This window comes from Danaus plexippus, chromosome 26 (assembly GCF_018135715.1).
Source record: "Danaus plexippus chromosome 26, MEX_DaPlex, whole genome shotgun sequence".
Classification (NCBI taxonomy): domain Eukaryota; kingdom Metazoa; phylum Arthropoda; class Insecta; order Lepidoptera; family Nymphalidae; genus Danaus; species Danaus plexippus.
Genome location: NC_083554.1, coordinates 1,712,062 through 1,725,839, shown reverse-complemented (window position 1 = coordinate 1,725,839; position 13,778 = coordinate 1,712,062). Strand labels below are relative to the sequence as shown.

The following is a 13,778-nucleotide window of genomic DNA, read 5'->3' as shown; positions in this document are numbered from 1 at the left end:
CATTCCAAAATCTCGTTTATTACCTCAAAGATTTTGTGACATTTATATGGTTGGGTGAAAGTAAGGACTTATTTATTATCCTGTCACTAATTTCTTATTTTTAAAGATTTTTCATTGTTTTTTTTTATCTAATATTTCAATATAAATAATGTAACGCTAATTGATAACAAAATAGGCTTTATTCAAAGCCAACGCGTTATTGCGTTGCTTAAACGAAATAAATTACGTATGACAATTATATCACTTAAGTGAGTAAGGCCGATTACATACTGGACGTTTGTAACAAGGTCGAATAGAAAACTGTTTGGACAGTGTAAATTTAAATGTACATATTATATTTATTTAGAAAGTATATAATTAATACAGATTTCTGTATAAAAATCTATACTTAGGCAATTATTCACTATATAATACAAGAATAAATTTTTCATACATAAATAATTATACAATTAACATTTTTAATAATGTATAAACAGCCTTCTCATCAGCGGTTCCATTCGCATTAGGTTTCATTGGTTCAATCGTCACTTTGTAGTCTTTGTTTACAAGCCTACAAGCCTACTATTGGTATTTCGTTCTAAGGAGATCGTTAGCGCCGGTAATTGGACCTATCTTATAACAAGATTTGGTACAAAACTCTTAGAATTAACGAATTTTCAAAGGGAAATGAAAGGGAAAATTTATAGGAGCACGCTTCATAGCTTTGAAGTGCAGTTTGTTAGTGGTTGGATGGTTTAATATATTTATATTCGTTTCTTGTTCCAGGTGTACGCTGTGTCTTCGACTAAAAGGTAAATTGCTGGGAAACTAACCTGCAAACAAACTAGGATATTTTTTTTGGCTTAAATATAACTTAGCAGATTACTGGTGTGACTTAATCTTTACTTTGGTGCCTTAAACTTTATACATAGCTCAAAGATATATATATGAATAATTACTATATTATTCTATTTATAACAAGTAGAATTGAAACGATTTTTCTCTTAAGTAACCAGTTGGTTGTATGAAAAAGCAAGAGAGGAATAATTCTGAACGTTATTTATTCCAATAAAAGGTAACATACCATTTCCTATTAAGGTAGAGTAGGTACGGTTATAGAGGACTCGCATTTCGGCACAAAGGTAATGGCACTCGAAGGCTCTATTGGTATGTGTTCCACTTGTGCTACGTCAAGTGCAAGTTACAGACGCTAAAGAATTAGAACCTTGAAAATCTCTAATCCTAACAGACATATAAGCTCTTAGAAAATAATGAAGATAATTCTTAGGTTCTTTACATCGAATTATTTGTATTATTTCATGGCACTCTACTTTCTTACTCCGTACTATTTTATTTAATTACCACGCAGTTAAATATAGTGCCTTACAATCTTATCTCCAATATATCTCATTAGTTGTAAGACTAGCTCGTCATTCTATTCCCTAATTGTAAAACCAACAATTCATTAGTGTTGTTAGATAACAAACATTGTAATTTGAATCAATACGACAATTCGTTAACGTAACTGCGGCTATTTGTACAAATGTCTTTGTACTACCCCGACGAATCAAAGGTTGAGACGTCCTTGGCATTAATTATGTTAAATATTAACTAAATAGTTGACATTAATTGAGTTAACGTTACATTTTATTAATTATTTGTTAACTAAATATATATATTGTAATAGTTTTCTATCGAATTTTACATTCACCTCTCGTGATTATGATCATACGTCGTTTTATAAATATAAAGATGCAAAAATTTTATAACAATTATATCGAGAATATAAAGTTATCGTTTATATGCAAATGTTTTGCTGAAGACGATATTATTACATAATAATGTCATGTAGTTTCCTTTGTTTTTTACTTAACACGATTACCATGAATATAACGAGTAGTTGTACCGTAATTCTGTATGTTTTACAATTAAAAATTACTTACTCTTCATTAATAAAATCATGTGCAAAGCAAAACTTTTTATAAATAACTTGAATGAACGTAAAGTTGTTAATTTGGACATAAACTGTAAAGTGTACGAATACTGTTTTTAAGCAAATAAATAATTGATTTAATACCAAAACTATCGAGGAAAATGTCTTAATATATCTTGAAAACATTCAAAAAACAATCAAGAACAAATGTTGGTAACGGCTGAACACAAAAATTACTTCCGTAAAGTCGGTTAAAGTGTACACAGAAAGCATCCTTGTATAAATTATAACACATTTTTATTTGTATACGTTATTCGGTTACAAGTCTTCGGTTTGAAAGTACGGAAGCCATATGCGTTTCACGTTTTAATTCTCTTTTCCTTTTATCTTAAATTAATGTTTGTGGTACTCTCGCCAAAATCCGAAATTTATTGTTATGTTTGAGTATGGAAATGTAATGGACGTTTTAGACTCGAAATGTTTACGTTGTATTTAAAATAAGGTAATGATTGTATTTGGTAGCTGTAAACGTTTGCTTTTTTTAGTCTAATGCAAAACTATTTAGGACTATGTCGTTGGATTTTTTTTTTGTGTTTTAATTGTACTAACAGTTAATATATGTATATTATCATCGAAAAATCTGTATTTAGTCTCACGAGCTTTTCTTCTTTATACTGTTTGCTGTACAGATAGCAATACGAAGACGTGATTTATGATTTAAATATTGTCTTTACAGTCAGCAAGAAAAATGGTATGTAATTGAATGAATTTCAAAAAAAAAAAATATTTTCAACCTAATCAAGATAAAGCCGGGAGCGGAAATTTAATAAAGCGCACCCCACATGGCCCAGCGTGAATTTGAGAAAGCTTCCGGAAGAGAGCCAATATGGCGGCCAAGATGGTGGTTGGTGACGTTTTAATTATTTCTAAACCAAGTTAAAATCTTGTTTATGTGAAGATTAGCTTCTAATATTAGTTAAATAATAATATAATTCACCGTTCTTGTTTGTTTGTTTGTTGATGCAGTCGTATTAATGTTTTCTAAACTTAGACGCCGCTCAGTGTTGCCAGTCTTTCAATAACAAGTCAACATTTTAGAACTCAAATGTTCAATAGAGCGTTATAATTAATAAACAGTAACAAGTATGCAAGCATTTGCATACGCCTCAGATATTTAATGATTATATTGTCATTAAAATTATTTTCATATGAAAAAGGCTTGTGACATAGAAAGCAGGTTTCTGATGATATTTTTTTATTTCATTTTTATATAATACGAGAAGTTGACGTATACAGAAAGGACGTTGGTGATGTGAAAATATGCCTAACACGTATATATATATGTGTATGTATGTATACTGTGTGGCAAGGGTTGACTAAGTTATTTATAAATAGACACGCGGCTAGAATTCCTTAAGTCTTGGCGCCTATTTGTTAACAAATGGATCTTGAATGACCCATCAGAGGAAGCTAGGCTTTGGAATACTAATCTAGATCTCCTAGAACCGCGTCGTGTTAGTCATGCTAGCCATCCAAGCTATATATATGTATGTGTTCTTAAGCAAGCTTAGTAATTTAAGGAGTTTATGTTTCTCAATGCACAAAATTACCCCTGAGACCCAATTATTGAAGTGTTATGACTTAAATTTAGCTGGATTCGACAATAGTAACATGAGCAATGTCAAGAATCAAGAAATTTATACTGAATTTATTCATTAAAAGATACATTAATATTACAAATTTCAAAGATAAACGGAAAAAGTATTTCTTTATGTATAAATCTTTATTAATTTACTCCAAGAGATTGTTATTTTTTCTATTTTAATCTGAATTCCAATATTATTAATACATTCAATGTATGCTCAAGTCAGAGAGGTGTCTCGCATGCCCAAGTACTGCCCTTGTCTGGTTGTTGACAACGTAGAGTCATTCGCATCGACCGGACTGCAATGTCATGACACTATCCTGACATTACAGCTCTCGTTCAGAACAAAATAAAATTTATCATCTCATTCATAAGGTTAAATTTTCAATGATATTTATTATGTGGTATAGGATTCTTTGGAATTGATCCAGAGTGATGGAGCGCGCTAATATAGACGATAAAAGTGTCACAATTAGGTTCAAATTCGAAAGATTTCGATGATCAACAAAGGGCATTATCCAGACTCCGCTGAATCCTCGACATGCATTTAGAATCATTATTGGTATTTGGGTCTTGCATTTATGGGTTAAAGTTTAAATTTGTGTGGCATTATATATATGATACTACTCCTCTTAGTCGGTTTGCTTTTGTATACCGAAATGTGTTAATTTTAAAAGGAAATATCTGCATTAGATTCGCTCAGTAGAATATGTTCTCAATATGTGAGCATTAAGTCACATTATTCTTTGACCTTTCGTTATTGGCAAGTGCGTTGGCATTATAATTTTAGTCCGGATGGTTTCAAGCAGTTTTTATTGTGGTAGGGTCATGATGTTTTCTTTTTTATTTAGCTGCGGATGTTAGATCTTAATTAAATAGACCGCCGATGACATCAGCAATCCATTTTGACAATATTTTTTTATAATTTATCAGTTAATATTGATATATATATGCACCGAAATTTTGCTATTAAAATGATTACTTCATAATTATTGTCTTTCCACTCGTAAGTGCTAGCAGTAGTAAATGCAACTGTCAAACTCATGTGACATCTGACAGAATGTGTGCACAGATCTTAAATATGGCAATAAGAATTCGAATCATTTTATATTTTTAGATCTCCTTTGTTTACACTTCTCATTTATTGGCACCGACTGTGGGTTCCAAAATAGATTTCAAAGCAACCATTCAGCGTTCAGTAAGCTGTTAGATTTAGTCGAAATTTAGAGATGATGAGTATTTCCAATATTTTGGGAAAAAATACAAAAAATTAAATACAATTAATGAAAGATAGGGAATTTTCGGTTGTGAAATTAATATATTTCTCAACATTTTATTCTAACGATTACTTCAATTCAAAAAGTATGATTTTTGTTATAATTATTCTTTATGTCATCAATATTTACAATATTTAATACCTAAATAGACAATAATAGAAAGATATAGTGTCGAACAAATTAAAGTACGTTTCAACGGAGAAGGTCCTATCATTTTGATGTTAAAATGTCATTCTTTTGACATGGTATAAGTCTTAATATATTCTAGAAACTTCGTATATCTGACATCGGTCAGAATGACCCCATGGATGATATAAACATGACCGCTAAGATATAATTCAGAAATCTCAAAGATCAATGATCTCCTGACCGTGAATGTTCTGTTTCTTTTCTTGGATCTCCGATATAAATAAAGACATGTCTCTTTTATTTCTTATTTTAAATATATTTTTTTATTAATAATATTATATTAATACTAATATTAACCACATATAATTCCCTTTTGAAGTTTATATATTCAATTGAATTTATTGTTTGTGACTAGCACTTTGAAAGTTTTAGCATTAAATCATTACGATGTAGCCGAGGCTAACCGATATTGCGACATGGGGAAGATTAACTGAAATGGCTCAAATCGTTCACATTTGTAATAGAAACGATCAACGAGATCTTATCGGTCAGACAGAATGATGGTTGAGAGATATTACAGTTTAAATTGGTTCAATTAAAATAAGCTTTTAGTACAAGGGTTAAAAATGACGAGACGCTCATCAAAGTTATAATAAAGATAAGTTTATATAGGTTGAGAAAAATAAACTCATGTCTAATAGAGTGAAATAAAAACGTGTCTAATAGAGGAAGACGAAGTGAGTCAGTCAATCAAAAAGAATAAAATTCTTCATACAATCACATTCCTTAATAAAACTGTATGAATCATTTATAAAATTACCACAAATAATAACTATATATATGTATGCTGTCTTTTATATTAATAAAACTTATTTTTTGACAAGTACTATACGTAAAAATTAATGTATAGTTTTCAACTCAACTTGCGTATGTATGTATTCTGTATATAAGGTTAAAATAAACGCTTTCATCTCGCCTTCAGATTCAATATCATGAAGATACGTCCACGGGTTATGTAATAGAAATATAACTCTTAACTATATTAAAATAAAAAAAATATAGTTTTGTTTTAATATTTTTCAGTGTAACGCGGAAATGTTCATAGTTTAAAAACGTTAAATAGTCCTTATCACTGACCTTGCTGGAAAACGGTAATGACTTTGTCTATACGGAACCCTTATAAAGACTAATAACATACTAATTTATTTTGAACATCAAACAAATTATCATTTCCGTGTGAAAATTATATTCAATTGCAATTTCATTGCAGAAATAATTAACTAAATAGTTGCAAACAAAACATGATTAAGATACGCAGAATTCGTAAAGCTGCCACGCTATTGAAACGACTCGATTCAACTTTCTTTTCGTTAGAATTTTTCTCTTCGTAACAACATTATTTGACAGTATAATGATTCTCATATAATATATTGTCATAAATGAAAATCTAATGTGAGCAGTTCCCTTGAAAATACTCTCAAAAATAAGTAACGCAAGTTATAAAAAGCATTTCTCCCCCTTCGGTATCTTTGAACGACACGCGGTGCTTATCGCTAAATTACAAGATATTTACTTTTCGTGTGTAAAAATATTCGCAGGCGTCTATGTTATAAGAAATGGCGTTTATACAAGAACGGCTTGTATCCACGTAAGAAATTATTTATTAAAGGACTCATGATAAACATGATGTTCATACAATTCTTTCGTTTGAATAAACTGAATCGTGTTTTTTTTTTTGTGATGGTATATATTGATTATTATTTACGTGCCTATCTCATCACTTGGGCTGTAAGTGAGGAGCCCAAAATATAACGTAGTTAGTGTCGACAGACTGTTAGGTGAGATGTGATCGAGTGAGATGACTAGAGACTTGCACGAACGTGCCTCGTAATATCAAATTTTGTTTCAGAAATATATATAATTTTTTTTCTTTTAATTTCAGGGTACCAATTTTTATATCATAACATTTAAAACGTTTTTTTTTTATGTAAAAATTTCGGTATACTAATATGATAATAATGAGAGAAGGTATCTCACTTTTTCTTTTTATGACTGAAGAAAGGACAAGCAAATATAATCACACTGTTATCGTATAAAGAGTACAGAGGCAAAGAAGGAATATCACTAAAATTGAAAAAGTAAATTTGTGATAGAAATATTTCCATTTTCTCCTGTATTTTTATTTACCATTAAACAAAAAGCTGAAAACCAAATATAGTCACATATATTATATAAATCTCAAAACTGTATACAGGAACTGAATAAGGAAGGTCCATAGTGTAATTGAACGTAAGAAACAACTTCCATATCAGTGGTGGTGGCTGAAAGTTAGTTGCCAAAGAGCCAAAACCTTCGAGGTGATTGAGTCAGGAGTAGGCCAACTAATCAGAAAATTTCAGAAATTCTTCAAATTCAATATCTGAAAAAATGCTCATTTCCTCTGCAGTCCCAAAGAGAAATAATGATGAGATCTAAGATTTTCGCGAGTATTCATTTAAATGAAACTAGTATTATTCGGATTTACTACACCTCGTCTGCCCGTGATCACGGTTGCTGCAAAGTAACCGAAACGTCGGGATTATGTAGTTTTTAAATAATAAAATCCGCGTAGTAAATCCGAATAACACTAGTTTCATTTAAGAGAAATAATGAGTGAAATGAAAGACCCTAGCTTTATTTTGGACAGAAGTAATAATAATGGTATATAGAAAAAATCACACATAGCGGTAAAAAAAAGGAGACTAGATGAGATATATCAAATGAATTTTAATTTCCAGAATTTTCCTATCATTTTTGTTACCTATAAGTGCAGGAAAGTACAAGGACTTTAAGGATTTAAGAAGTTTTTTCTTTGAGAAGGTTCCATCTTACTTTGAAGGTATCCCTCGTGTATAATTACTATTACTACAAAAAATATTAAGTTGTACATTCCTTGTATGAGACATTACCAGTTTTTGTACATTCCAAGAGCGTATTAGTAATTTTTTTTTAATGATTGAAAAAAGAAATATATATCTTATATGCCTAAAAATAAGTCTCATAATGTAAAGTTCCTATTAGCAGTTTATAATTTTATAAGTGATAATTAAAAAGTTTTTAATTATGGAAAATTATAATGTTAACTTTTTGTTTTGACTACACGTCTTGTTTTGCGCTGTACCCTTCATATACATTAAACACTTAAACCGGCCTATATATGATCTTCATCCTATGTTTTAATAAGATAAAATACTTCTGATAATAACAAGAGAGAGAGATAATACTTAATAATACTTTTATTAACTAATTCACACTTTAAATCACAATTAAAATATTTAAATGTTTAGTTTATAAAGACTGTTTAAAACCTCTTTTCATGTTAAGGCCAATATTCTTATTAAAAAGTTATTTTTTCTTATAAACATTATTGGCATTTCAGTGTCAATTGGTCAACAAATATAAATAACTAAAATGTGGAACTTCCTTTCTAATATCATTTAAACAAAATAAAAGTTAAGTTCGCCACACTAGTTAAATCAGTTAGTTGTGTTTGTCTCACACAGAAGAAATGAATTGAATCCACAAACTTCTATAATCTAAAAAGTTCTTAAAACAATATACGTATATATTATTTATATTAATATTTAATGATTCTTTAGCCTTTACGTATACGTATATACAGAATATATTCGGATCATATACAAATTCTGATTTACAAAACTTATTTGAAAGAAATCGCAATACTCTAAAATTGCACTTAGAATAAACATATTCAGTAAAATCACTAATAGAAGTTATGTAATATAATAAAATTATAAAGACATTTTAAATGTAAAATAACATTTGCATGCACGCTATGTCGTAATTCCAGTTTTAATGATATCAGTTATATATTTTCTTTGGTACATCAAAGGCTTTAGATTTAACATTTAACTAGGTCCTTAACGATATTGTAAATTCCAAGTGAACTAACTCCGTACAAACGTAAACAGGGCTGTCAATTAGTGTAACTAGTTTTTGGCATTGATTCCGCATGGTAATGACCCTGCTCGGTTGAAATATACAGTACTGGGAGTAAGAGGATATATTAAATAAATATAAATGTACATTTTAAACAAAGTATTAAATAATGTGGAGGTAAATATATCGGTTTTGTGACTTCAAACATGTACATAAAAATTATAAAATATAAGTTGGTTTAGTTACTTACTACAATTTATTTCATAAGCTATCTGTCTATGTTATTCCCATAAGTTTTGGAGCAGTGGTTTCAGAGATAAGATGGAACAAAAAGACACAAAAAACAAAAACATTCTTTGGTATGTGTATCGTATAATTGTCTGTGTGCAGTTAGTAAAAAGCGGTTATTACTACAAACGGACTGCAATTTTATCTATATATATAAATTACACATCTAATTATATAGGTACATAAGTGCAAAAAACATCTACATATGCACATTAGTTGGTAGAACGACAGAACTGTTTTAATATATAAAATTAAAATAAAATATTCAGCGACATGCAATATGTAATTAGATCGTATGACTCAGAATTTCTTTGTTTTAGAGCCTTGGAATACTTGTATCGATGTTTTGTAATGCTTGGTTATGTATTCCCATTCGCTTATAGCCTCTTCCCTCACATTAACCCAAATCCTTGAAGACTATTCTAGAAAAAATTATGAAATCAGTAAGATCCGAGTGGAACAAAATGGTACTAATTCCATTCTACATAATAATTATTATTAACATTTACAATTTAGTTTGACATTGTCTTATAAATCACATCGCTGTAGTAGTCTCGAACCTTTTTCATACTAAACTTTACACTAATTCTAATGTTCCAGCGTTCGTATCAGTACAATCAAAACAAAGGATTTGTTCTTTATAAACATATTTATCAACTTTGTTAAAGAACTTAATGTTATAAGTAGCAGCGTTCAACAAACGTTTGTAGAAGAAATTAACTCGCAACACACGGACATTAATATTGGGTAATAAGTTAAAAAATAATTTGATTTAATATGTATACCATAACTAAATGATAACCTCTTTCCTTCTTATGATCACCTAATACTTATGAGAGACCTAGACACTTGCCTTATCAAAAATTATTACATCTGTCAAAATTAAAATCCTCGATTTCGTCTTTTAATCTTCCAATCCTTCTCTTGTCTGCTATTAATTTTCCTCCAAATGCTAGATCTCCTCTTCTCAAAATTATAATTATGTCTCAACTTAAAAATTTTGTCTTCTATGGCCAAGTGTCATCATTTTTTCTTACCATGACCTCATTTTTCTAAGTTATAGAATATCCACCGCAGTACCACTTCCGATTTACTGGAAGTAACAGATGATGTCGTGTATGCAATAGATAACAAGGAACTAACCGTATTAGTTTTTCTAGATTTCAGTAATACATTGAACTCAATTGACTTTGACATTTTATTGGGAATTCTCTTCTCTCTACCGAAATCTCCGGCTGTTATTAAATGATTTCAATGTTAACGGATTCATCAACGGACATCCGGTGTGAGTTCCTCTTATTGGATGGACACATCAGACAAGGTTCCGCAAAGCGGCGTTCTGTCTCCCTTACTCTTTTCTATATTCATTGATAATATTTCCAAAATCATTTCTTCTACCTACCATTTCTATGCAGACGATTTTGCAGCTCTACATGCATGCCCCATAATCTAAAGTTATGTCAGCTATCAAGGCTATCAATCAGGAGGATTTGAGTCTGCTAGTCAATCCAAACAAATCTCAAATTGCTCTTACTTAAATAATTGCTCTTACTTCCAAAATGTTTCTGACAAAGATCTCTATTAAGATATAAGTTTCATCACATTTCTTTTATAATACTGCAGTTATTACGTTTTTTAGTACATAAATGAATAAATCGAAAAATTACATCTCAATCGATGAAAATATCGCATCTGATACATTAACGTTTTCATTATAACATTAGTACATATATATATTCCATGAATTAGATGTCTGTGTGTCACAAGACGTCTAGAGAGTAACGTACTAAGGTCTTTGAGAATTCGTAGTAGAACGAATAGTTGGCATGGGATCAAATACTTCATTCAAGATCTGCGGGAAGCTACATCAATGGAGAGCAAGAAAATAACTGCTTTCGGTATTGCAAACAAAGTTACTTCAACTTTATGTTAATGCTTTAGGATGTTTATAAGATCGGATTTTTTTTTTTTTTTTGTAATTTAAAAAATATATAGAAAATGAATTTAGAGGATCAAATACTACTTATTATTATCATTAGTCAAGATTTTTCTTATGAAGAGAAGATCTCTGGAATTTAACCGTATTCTAAATTTCTTAAGATAGACAAAAATAATCATGGCCATTTTTTGAACATAATAATCTATATGAGCGGTTGCGAGTAAATCGCCAATTTCTTCTTAAAAACTTTAATGTTTGGTGTAAACCCTTGATGAATCTTCAAAATAAAATAAGACAAAACATAAAGCTAGCTCAAACGAACTAAACGTGAGCAATTTCCGAGTAACGTGACTGTAATAACTTAATGACCTTGATGAACTAATTTTAAGTATATCAATTTCATACAAATTTTTTACCAGTTTTAGGGTATCGTAACCAAAGGGTAAAACTGCTGTCCGTCCGCCTATCAGCTTCTAGCTCATGAACTAAGCTGCAGCCTTTTTTGATAGTCATACAATGAAAATTTCTATAGATCCTATACTTCTGTTGCCATAGTAACAATTGTGAAACATATAAAATGTATATTTTGTCGTTTTAGTAAAGTAGGATGGAATAGAAATCTTCATATGTGAGTCTGACTATCACGTGGCCGGTTTTATTATACTGGAAGTCAAATAGTAGACAGTTCATTTTGGAAATTGTGACTAGAATCTTTTTCTTTTTACCGCTCATTTATCCATGGATATTAATCGGTAAAAATAGTATAGCTACGTTGAAGAATATGATAATGAAGTGACAAGGAGAAAGGGATTGAACAAGTTAATACACGCGAAAATCTTAGATATCATTAAAGTGAAGAGAGTTCACAAATCCTAAGGAAAGAAAATCAGATGCAGCGCCACGTCCTGGCGATCTGAAATAAAATATAAGACTGAGGTCCTCCAATATACTAAAAAGATGTTTATCCGAAAACATTAAGAGATAAAATTGTTTTGATAAGAAAAGTTCAAGAATCCTTTAAATTACTTTCAGCTATAACCTCACCGCTACAGCAATCATAGTTTACAAGTCAAATTACTTATTTTCAAAATTAAATTAACTTTCAGACGTCCTGTGCAATGAACTACGCGGCTCTGAAACAACTCGTTAGCTTTCAAACGAAAAAAAATCAATTACAATTCCTATTAGTTTTTGAAATTTTAATACCAAGCGGTTAGATTATTTCATTCTATGACATTTATATTGAAAATGATAATACTTGTGTGTTTATTGTTATCGCGCTAAAACTAACGAATGACTTAAACGAAATTTCATATTGATATTGTTTTAAAACATTTTTTTTCTAATGACGTCACTCTAATATAGTGGTAGTAATTCAACAACTATTTAGAGATAATAAATCGTGAGTTTTTGTTATTTAAATGAATGAATGAATTTTAACACAATACTCATGAAAGCTGTAACTTGGTGAAAACAAAAGGCGCTAAAGTCCATGATGAACGACTGAATGAACAAGAAAATCAACCGAAGTTGGGAAATCGAAATGATAATCCAAAAGCTACCTCCGAATAACGTTGGATATAAATAAAAATAATGTATTCGTACATTAAATTATTTTTTACTTGTATATTTAATAGATAAAAACAATTTAAATGTTAATATTGCAATTGTAGCTTAATCAAGTACTTTCTGTTTACAGAGTATATTCAGAGAAATTAAGTTTTACAAACAACTACAATTTATTTACTCACAGTTTATTTGATTGCTTTAAAAAATAATTCCATAAAATATTTATACTTTACGTGAATATTATGCTCTAGATAATATGAAAGAAGTCTTTGTCGGTCTGCCCGCGTAAAATTTGAATAGCCAGCCCCAATTTGGCGTTGAGTAACAAATTTCTGTAAACGACAAAGTGGAGCTGAATCTACAATCCGCATCACTTGTATAACTTTATCTCACCTTCAGTTCGACCTTTTTCTCCAGACATCAAAGATTGAGGCCGTCTGTAGAGCGACCGTGATGTGCACTATTCTTCTATTTATTTATCTTATATGTACAAAAGAGCCTCATTACTTAACTATCTAACTTGAGCAATATAGAAAATAATTTAACAAAGCCGTTTACTTTTAAAGGAATAGAATTAAGAAGAGAGAAAAAGCAACTCCTCTTCTATCTAAGCTCTTATGCAAACTTTCCTCCCGCAGCTTAATGTGTAAAATAATAATTTTTTTTATACTAATTGACGTGTGAAATTATATTTTAGTATTTATTGTCTCCAAACTCTATCACCAAAGCAAATACACAGTCTAATTTCTTTTATATATTTTTTTTTAAATAAAAGCAAGTGTCCTCAAAACAGTGGACATTGTAGCTACCCTAACAACAATAGAACATTTATATGAGAATGGGAAAACCTTTCTTTCCTATCTGTAATATTTACTCTGCCTTGTCAATTTCCACGGAATGTGCTCCGTTTATTTTGAATATTAATGGAATTACAAAAAAAAGATAAAATGTTTTTAAATAAAAACTAATCAGCCTTATCACATACAAGCTGATTAATGCAAATTTAAAATCCTCGTAACAACCTCTCAGTTAAGACGTTTGGTATAGGCTCTGAGACAATTTTGTCTTAACAAATATAAA

General features: G+C 30.0%; 1 protein-coding gene across 1 annotated transcript in view; it reads left to right on the top strand.

The window, feature by feature from the left end:
- The window catches only part of LOC116774300 (brain tumor protein), a 206,925-nt gene that overhangs the window by 56,219 nt on the left and 136,928 nt on the right, over positions 1-13,778 (top strand). The window contains exon 2 of the mRNA XM_061524850.1: positions 766-791. The gene's annotated coding sequence lies outside the window, so the exon portion shown is untranslated. The remainder of the gene's footprint in view (positions 1-765; positions 792-13,778) is intronic.